The 9,013-nt window shown below is 39.4% G+C and overlaps 1 non-coding gene across 1 annotated transcript; it reads left to right on the top strand.

The window, feature by feature from the left end:
• The first annotated feature begins 4,078 nt into the window (after nucleotides 1–4,078).
• LOC126027989 (5S ribosomal RNA) lies at nucleotides 4,079–4,197 on the top strand. The gene has a single exon (XR_007502359.1). It is a non-coding gene; the product is annotated as a 5S ribosomal RNA (ribosomal RNA).
• The last annotated feature ends 4,816 nt before the right edge of the window (nucleotides 4,198–9,013 follow it).

Here is a 9,013-nt window from a genome sequence, read left to right as displayed (position 1 = left end):
CTACGTATTGCAACAGGCATTCTACTTCTCTTTAACATTGTCATGCTAACTGTTAATGTAGTTATTTCCCTAACAGCATTCACCATACTTTGTGGTGAGCTTCAAATTGTGAGCTAGTCCTTCCAGCCCTCCCAGCCCTTAACTCTATTGTCTCTGGGCCTTATTATAATAATGTCTTTAATTCTTTTAAAACCCATAGATGAGTGAAACTATTCTGTGTTTATCTCTCTCTAACTTATTTCACTAAGCATAATAAATTCCATGTACATCCATGTATAGGGAAATTTCATGACTTCATCTTTCCTGACAGCTGCATAATATTCCATTGTGTAATGTACTACAATTTCTTTAGCCATTCATCTGTTGAAGGGCATCTTGGGGGAGAAGAAATGAACATATATTTTCTCAAGGAAGAAGTACAAATGGTCAAAAGACACATAAAAATGTTCCATATCACTAATCATTAGGGAGATGCAAATCAAAACTACAATGAGGTACCATCTCACACCACAGATACTGGTTGGCACACATCACAAAGAACGAGAACAATCAGTGCTAGTGGGGATGTGGAGAGAAAGGAACTCTTATTCACTGCTAGTAGGAATGCCATCTAGTCCAGCCTCTATGGAAAACAATATGGAGATTCCACAAAAAAAACTGGAAATTGAGCTTGCATTTGATCCAGCTATACCACTATACCTACGGTATATCCCTAGGAACACGAAAATACATCCCTTCCTCACACCTATATTCATTGCAGCGTTATTAACAATAGCCAGGCTCTGGAAAAACCAAGATACCAAGACAGGATTCTTTTATGTCATCTGAGATTATCAGAGATTTTGTATTAATAATCAAACATCTAATGATAAACTGATCAAGTAAATGCATTATTATTTTTATCTCTAATTATATATATGGCTATGGTTAAAAATAAGTATGTGTGTATAGGGGAAGCTTAAGTGGATGAAAACTGAATTGACTCTAAAAGAGAGAATATATAGGAAAGCATAAATAAGATATAGCCAGGGTATGACTGGGAATTATGCTTCAGAAAGTCTAATGCTTTCTACAGAGAACTGAATTGGGAGGTAGCTATGGCTAATTAACATCATTTATTAGTTGAAACTACAAACTTAGAATTTCCAGAATTTGTGTACAGGATTGCATACCTCTGCAGTTACCTTTCTTTATGAAAACACGGTTCAAACAAAAACCATGAAATAGACAGAAAAATTGGCAAATATTAAAGCTCACAACCCATAAAACTGCATTAATAATATGTTACAGAATTTTTACATATGTATATTTAATATTCTTTAAAAATAGAAAAATGTCGCTTATAAAACAGAATTACTGTTAAAAATGAAAGACATTTTTAACAGTATCTCAGAGACAAGAGAGATGAGGGCTGGTAGGTGCAGCTCAGGACATGAAGCTCATAACATAGAGTGATGAGTGCAGTTGGAGAGATAACTACACTGAAAACTATCATAACAATGTGAATGAATGAGGGAAGTAGAAAGCCTGTCTCGAGTACAGGTGTAGGGGGGTGGGGAGGAGGGAGATCTGGGAAATTGGTGGTGGGAATGATGCACTGGTGAAGGGGGATGTTCTTAACATGACTGTAATCATACAACTATAATCATGTTTGTAATCACAGTGTTTAAATAAAGATAAAAAAAGAAAAAAAAAGTAAAAAAAAACAGAATTACTATGTCATCAATGTAATGTCTTAGATAAACAAAAATAGTTTAAAAACAATATGATTTGAGGATAAAAATTTATACAGTGAAGAACCTGCTATAACTTTTGATTATAAAAGTGAAGACTTTTTCTAGAAGCCAGATAATAAAATCAAGGGTGGCAAGTATTAAAAAAATTGATATGGATCCTTGAGACTCCACTTCATTGTAAATAATTACCAGCAGCAGGAATCAAGGAAGGAAAGAAGTAGCAATATTCAAATTAGTAATAATCCAAAAATTAAAGAAAAGAAATGGGAAAGATCCAGGATAAATTTTAAAAGACTATATAGGTGTCCAGTATAGAGTTGAGTCATTAAAATCCTGATTCTGATGTCAGTGCAGTAAATTAGGGACATTAGCCTTAGGTTCATTATTATGGCACTGATATACCCAATTATTATCAACTGCATTCACAACAATTCAGTAGTCAGCAAGGGTATACAGACCATCAAAATATGTACTGATTTATAATTTTTTTTATTAATGTAGCAAGCTGATCCAAAGAGATGGTCACCAATGATGTTACCTGCTCACATTTATGCATTTATTAATGCTCTGCTCCTGAGCATGAGAGGGTCATACTCTCATACTGTATTAACAGTATGATTACTATTAAATCATAATAGTCAGGGTCTGTGACTTTCTACTAAATATTAGAATTCAGTAAAAATTAAGGGACAGTATTCTATTCTTAAATAATATGCACAAGATTGTCATACTTGAAAAAACCAATATCCATATCATAAATGGCATGTAAGAATTTGACATATCAAGGGGCTGGATTGAATGACAGATCTGAGGGGATCATCTTATAATCACGTTAATTTTCCAACAATATCCATGAAAATGCAGCCTGACTCCTTGATTACATCTAGTGACATGCTAAAGCAAAGGAGCCAGAGTTGTGCCAAGACTTTTACCCCCCATAGGCTATATGGTATGTGTATTGTTTACAACTGCAGAAGTTGTGGTAATTTGTTTTGTAGCAAGATAAAACTAATTCAGGCTATCTGATAAGGTATGATCTTAACCATTGGCAGATCTCATGGTATGAATTGAATAGCCATTGTGGGTTAGGCAGAGAGATTATGTCTAGGACAATTTGTCTGCTCTGATAGACTTTCTCTAAAACATACTGTGGACCTTCTGAAGTGGGAGTCAATTGCTATGTCTTTGGAATCAGCAGTTCTGATTGTGGGCGATTGAGCCATCCAAATGAATTACTGCCAAACTCTGGATAAATCAGGCTCTTGTCACTTGTAATGTTCAGGATGGATGGAGGATGATTCAAAGAGGCAGTTGTTTATGCTTGCACATGTGAAACCAGCTGCACACACACATGCTAATGGCTCAGATACATTAATCATGCTTATCTTAAAGTCTTGGAGCACAGAGCCTATGTGGTGCAGTGAATGTGACATGGTGTGAAAACCCATTTCTTATTTTATAGAATGTTGTAATCCTTCTCTGATCTAACTTCTTTGGAAAGTCCTTCTCCCTCTAAGCATATTTTCAAATAATATATATACTTGATTAAAAAAATACCCTTAGAACTTAACTCAGGTGACCATGAAAAAGCATTCTGGCAAAGAATTATCAGTAGAATTAATGAGGTCACTTCAAATAAATTGAATGGGTACATGTACCTCATTTTCAGCAATTTCTTGAAGAGCCATAACGATGAAATAGGGGCAATCTAGTGGTTTCATGAAATAAGCCCATAAGGTTTTTTAATTATTTTTTGTTTGTTTTAGGGCCACACTCCTGGCTCTGCTCTCAGAAATAGCTCCCGAGGGGGATCTGGAGCGGTGGCGCAAGCAGTAGGTGTTTGCCTGACAAGCACTAACCTAGGATGGATGGCAGTTTGAGCCCCCGGCGTCCCATATGGTCCCCCAAGCCAGGAGCGATTTCTGAGCACATAGCAAGGAGTAACCCCTGAGTATTACCGGCTGTGGCCCACACACCCCCCCCCCAAAAAAAAAAGAAAAAAAAGAAATAGATCCTGGCAGGCTTGGTGGGGTGGGGGGAACCATATAGGATGCAGGAGATTGAACCTGGGCCCATCCTGGGTCGACTGCGTGCAAAGAAAACATTCTACCGCTGTGCTATCACTCCAACCTCAGAGTCCAAAAGGGTTTGTTTTGTTTTTGTTTTTTTGAGCTGCATCGATGATACTCCTGGCCATGCACTCAGAAATCACTCCTGGCTTGGGAGACCATATTGGATGCCAGGGATCGAACCATGGTCTATCCTGGGTCAGCCGCACGCAAGGCAAAAGCCCTACTGCTGTGCTATCACTACGGCCCCAGAGCCCATAAGATTTTAGGTTTGCCTACAGCCATACCACCTTGAACACACCCAATCTCGTCTGATCTTGGAAACTAAGCAGGGTCGGGCCTGGTCAGTACTTGGATGGGAGACTGCCTGGGAATACCGGGTGCTGTAGGCTTAAAAAAATAGATTTTAGGTTCACTGCTCATGCTCATAGTATGACTCGAGGAACCCCAACCCCTTCCTAGTTTGATTTTCCTATTTGTAAAATAAAAAAGTTTGAATTGTAGGCAACTCAATCTTTGCTATTACATTTCTTTCTCCAAAATGAAAACAATAATGACTCCTGATTGCACTAATGCACATGTGGAATGATGTCTATGAAATTTCACAACCTGCAGTTGTTACGTGGTCACATCATCAGGCCATAAATGTGTTGCTTACTGATATATAGACTTGGGATAAAAACCTACAGAAGGTAATTTCCTGACTAAAAGATGTACATTTTGGCAAGTTGCTTCACTCAGTTCATACTTATGCTTGTAACATCAACTAAAATGGTTTTATTTTTGTTTGATATTAAGTAATTATATATAAATCATTATGTTTATCATTTAGAATAGCTTTTTTCATATTTCCAAAAGCAGGTTGTATATTTATGCAGTTATTCTGCATTGATTTTTGGAGGGACATAAGAATTTGTCTTAGTGACAAGCGTACACTCTGAAAAAATATACTCACATCAATTTTCTGTGATCTTTGGTTTCCTTGTACACTGTATATTGCCATTCTGTCATACTCTCTTGAAGTGAGAAACTCACAGGAAAGTTTGAACATGTATTACTTGGTTTGTTTCACTAATTTTTAGCATAGAATAGAACTTATGAAGGGAAGATAGGGGAGATTTTTATTGGCAGCATCCTTTCTCTGCTACAATATAGTAATAATTCTGTCTAAAGCTTGCATGGTTCACTCAGCAGAAACCAAAATGGTTACTCATACATACTTTTCCCAGAAGGTAGTTTATTGACCAGAGACTGTCAACTATGGCCCCTGAAGAACATTTTTCTCAAACTAAGTAGCTTCTAAAATCATTCCTTTCAATAGCACATCATATTCTTGCTCCATGAAGACAGTTATGGCAAAGAGAACAGGAACATGGTCATGCCTTTATTGTTACTGGTATCCCAGTTTTTCAATTAGAAAAAAAAAGGTTTGTTTAAAGATCAGAGATACATCTGAGGATTGGAAATCCAGAAGATTATTTTCTAAAAACACATAAGTGACTTTACCATATATTAATTCAAAAATCACTATTTGTCCTGTTGGTCCACAAGGTGTCCCTTTGGGGATTTCACACTCAGTCCTATTCCTTTAAATCAGAAATTCTCCATCATTCCAAGTCAGTTTTAGTCATTATTGCCACAAAGATAAGAGAATGTTAGAGCCCTTCAATTTAAGCTCATTTAGTGTTCTGGGTCATAATAATAAACTCAATACAACTTAAACAAAGGGAATTTATTGATTTGTGAACATAAAGGTCCAGAGGTAGGGCCAATCATAGGCAAGGCTTGAGCCTAGACCCCAACAGTACCAAGAAAACCTGAGATCTTTTCTCTCAAATCTCCTTCAGAAGAGTCACATGTTGTGACTTGTTCCCCTCCATAGCCCCAAGATGAACAACAGCAAAACCCCTGATTACCTATTTCCCCTTTCATATCTAACCTGTGAAACAGAATCTCTATGCAACATTTCAGAAAAAAATCCTTAAATCCACCCTGGCTATGTTGTCTTAGTCCATATGATAAAACAGAACCAATTGTGGTAGCCAGAGATGAACAGTCATTTGGCTGATTTAGATTATGTGTTTACACCTGCAAATTATAAAGTTTAGTCTGGAAAAAGCCTAAAATCCCTGAAAATCAGAGGGTTATGAGAAAGAAAATAGGGAAATTAAAATTGAGGATCCAACCAACATTATCAACAGATGAAAAACTGTAGGAAGAGAAGGAGGAAGAGGAGAAAAAGAGACAGAGATAGAGACAGACAGAGACAGAGAAAGAGAGAGAGCTCTGTTTTAGGTTATAGTGGTGCAGAGTTAAGATGTGACCTTTAATTTGATTTGTTATTTTTTTGTGTGTGCTTTTTGGATCACACCCGGCAGTGCTCAGGGGAAACTCCTGGCTCCATGCTCAGAAATTGCTCCTGGCAGGCAAGGGGGACCATATGGGACGCTGGGATTCGAATCGATGACCTTCTGCATGAAAGGCAAAAGCCCCACCTCCATGCTATCTCTTCGGCCCCGACCTTCAATTTGAAAATCCTATGATAATCCACTCAACTTACACCTTGTCAGGCCAATTTGCCCAATATTGAGTGGGGATAAATGTGGAATCAGACAACTCAATTTTTTCTAAACCTGAATGGACCTCTTAGGAGGCATCACATTGTAAATATCTCCAACACATTTCTAGTCAAAACAAACCTATGCTCCATGCATTCTCGGAGTCACAAAGATCCACCTAGCCTTTCCATTTCTTCCCTGGAAGCCCCCTAAGAGCCAAGTGACTCCTGCTACTTTTAAGGGAAAAATGCCTTCTGGTGTGCAAACATCGCATATTCATGCACTCAAAATCTAATTTTAGCTGCAAGAGACTTCATGATAAGATGCTCACATAATTAAGCTGCTTTCTTCCTGGGGTTTGGAAGCCTGTCTATTCTTTTCTCTCATTTACACATCATTTTAATGATCAAAATGTGTTTTTAGCTTTTAAAACTTACATATTTTGGTTTTTCCAAATTGATCCACAATGGGGGATGAAAGATTACATGTTTAACATAGGCTTATCTAATTCCATAGCTTTACTGTTAAAGATGGGCTCTGTAGATATTTAGGGTTTTGCCATTTTGTTTGGGTTTTAAAGAATTTCATACACTTCTCCCTATTGGTAGATCTGGCTGGTTGGAAGAAATTGTTCTCATTAAAGAAAGGTTAAGTGCTATCAATTAGACCTAACTTAGAGACAAATGGGCTTACTCAAAGACAAACAGATTTCTCTTTCTTTGCTTTTGAGCTCTCCTACCCATCTGGAATGATGGGTGCTGAGAAGAACAGCAACATCAGGGTCTTTGCACCTACTTGCTAGTAAAACAAACAAGTGCTAGGTGCTTGGTCACACACTCTTAATGTATCATGGATGTACCCTGGCCCCATCCTCTATTCTGTCCATATGCCTGGCCAAAGGGCACTATAAACTACAAGTGGTGCTGCCTCTGGTAAGAGACAAGGTCTGAGTCCCTGGCAGCAAGGAAAGTGCCTATCCACCTATTAGGAGATGGTCCATTCATTCCTCTCCTGATTCTTGGGGTAATGTGAGAAGCCTGGAGTTTCATCCCTGGGCAAGGGTCTTTCTGACATACCTCTGCCTTTCCCAGTCTGCATGGTTTCTAGTTTTCTTCCAGGAGATGGTCTGGGTGAAATGGAACATAAGGACCACAACTATTGAGTCACTCTTGAGAAAGTTAACTGTCCTATTTTTTATCTCTGGGTGCTATGGCATCTTTTGAGACACCACATTTGTTCCAAGCTGCAATCATCTCTTTCATAGAGCTGTGGAAGTCCTGTTGGGTCTCAATAGCTCCTACAACAGTTCCAGAGAAATAGGCTCTTCTGGTTTCATGAATTGATCATGTATCAAGTATGTCCAAAACCCCCAGCATTTCCAAACCTGAGTGAAATCAAGCAAGGCTCAAATGGGAATGGTCTAGAACAACTGGACATCAGTGTTTATTTAGGAGGACATCAAAGACTTGGAGGTCTCTGAAAGCACACATTCAAGCCCACTCATTGGCAAAATTACCTATGTTCTGATGGCATCCTCTGAGGAATGGTTCTCCATTGCTACCAGTGCAGTTGATCCCACTGGGGAGAACCAGATAAGCACTTGGCTCTCCACAATCAGTCAAGGCAACACATCAAGAAATTCTCATCTAGCTTTTTTTTTTAATCCCATACCCACTTCATTATCAGCTCTTATATAGTGTGGCCCAAAGTCTTACTTGACCAAGTTCCAGGTCTTGAACTTGCCTGGGTTTACATCAGACCTGGAGAAGCTGCAGAGGGAAGTGACCAAGTTTAGGCCCATCAAGCTTCCTCCTCCTCAATAAAAGCAAAGGACAACTGAGTGTTACATGGTCTCCTTGTGTCTCCATACCTAAGTCATGCTTCTGGCTCCACTACCCCCTTCAGAACTGAGCTTTTACTTCTTCTGGAGATTGAGATGTATAAGGGTGGTCTTGGAAGTCAATTATTAGCCTCTCTGTCCCCATTTCTACCCCAGGCTGAGCACGGTGTAACAAGAACAGAGTGCTTTTTTGTATCTCCACTTCTTTCCTCAACCACCCACTTGCTGCATAAACTCCTCCCACTCATGTCTCCTGGGCCTGGAGCCTCTGCACAGACTGTTTTATCTCAAATGTCCTTCCATTCAGCTTTACTGGGATTATTCCTCCACTTTCTCAAGTGCAGCTCAAATTTGCTGTAATTCCTTTCCTAAAAACTGCAGGCACATGCGACCACACAGCACACAAGCTCGTCTGTGATACCTCTCTACCTTTCACGGGGTTATGAGCTGTGTGGGTTCATTGAGCTTCTTTCTTCTCCTAACTGTGTAGGAGGGTGGCAGTCTAAGCACACTTCCCCACTGCAGAGGAAAAGTCGCCCAGGTGGGGGAGAAATCAGCCTCAGAAAAACAAAGACTGGGGTGGGGGAAAGGAATCACAGAGGACCCATGAGGTCTCAGCCAACAGAATTCAGACAGAAGTTATGGCCTTAGCTTCTACTTCAATGGTCTGAGGGAACCACGAAGCTCTCGTCCTCACAACCCCAAAGGGAAGGAACCTGTCAAAACAGGTGAGGCAATCAGCTGCAGTGATGATACCCAAGGTCCCTCCCTCCTGGGTCCCTCTCCGCCAACCACACTCTGATCTGGGCC

This window comes from Suncus etruscus, chromosome 1, assembly GCF_024139225.1.
Source record: "Suncus etruscus isolate mSunEtr1 chromosome 1, mSunEtr1.pri.cur, whole genome shotgun sequence".
Taxonomy (NCBI): Eukaryota; Metazoa; Chordata; class Mammalia; order Eulipotyphla; family Soricidae; genus Suncus; species Suncus etruscus.
Note: the sequence above shows the minus strand (reverse complement) of the source record. Positions and strands in the feature narration are given on the sequence as shown.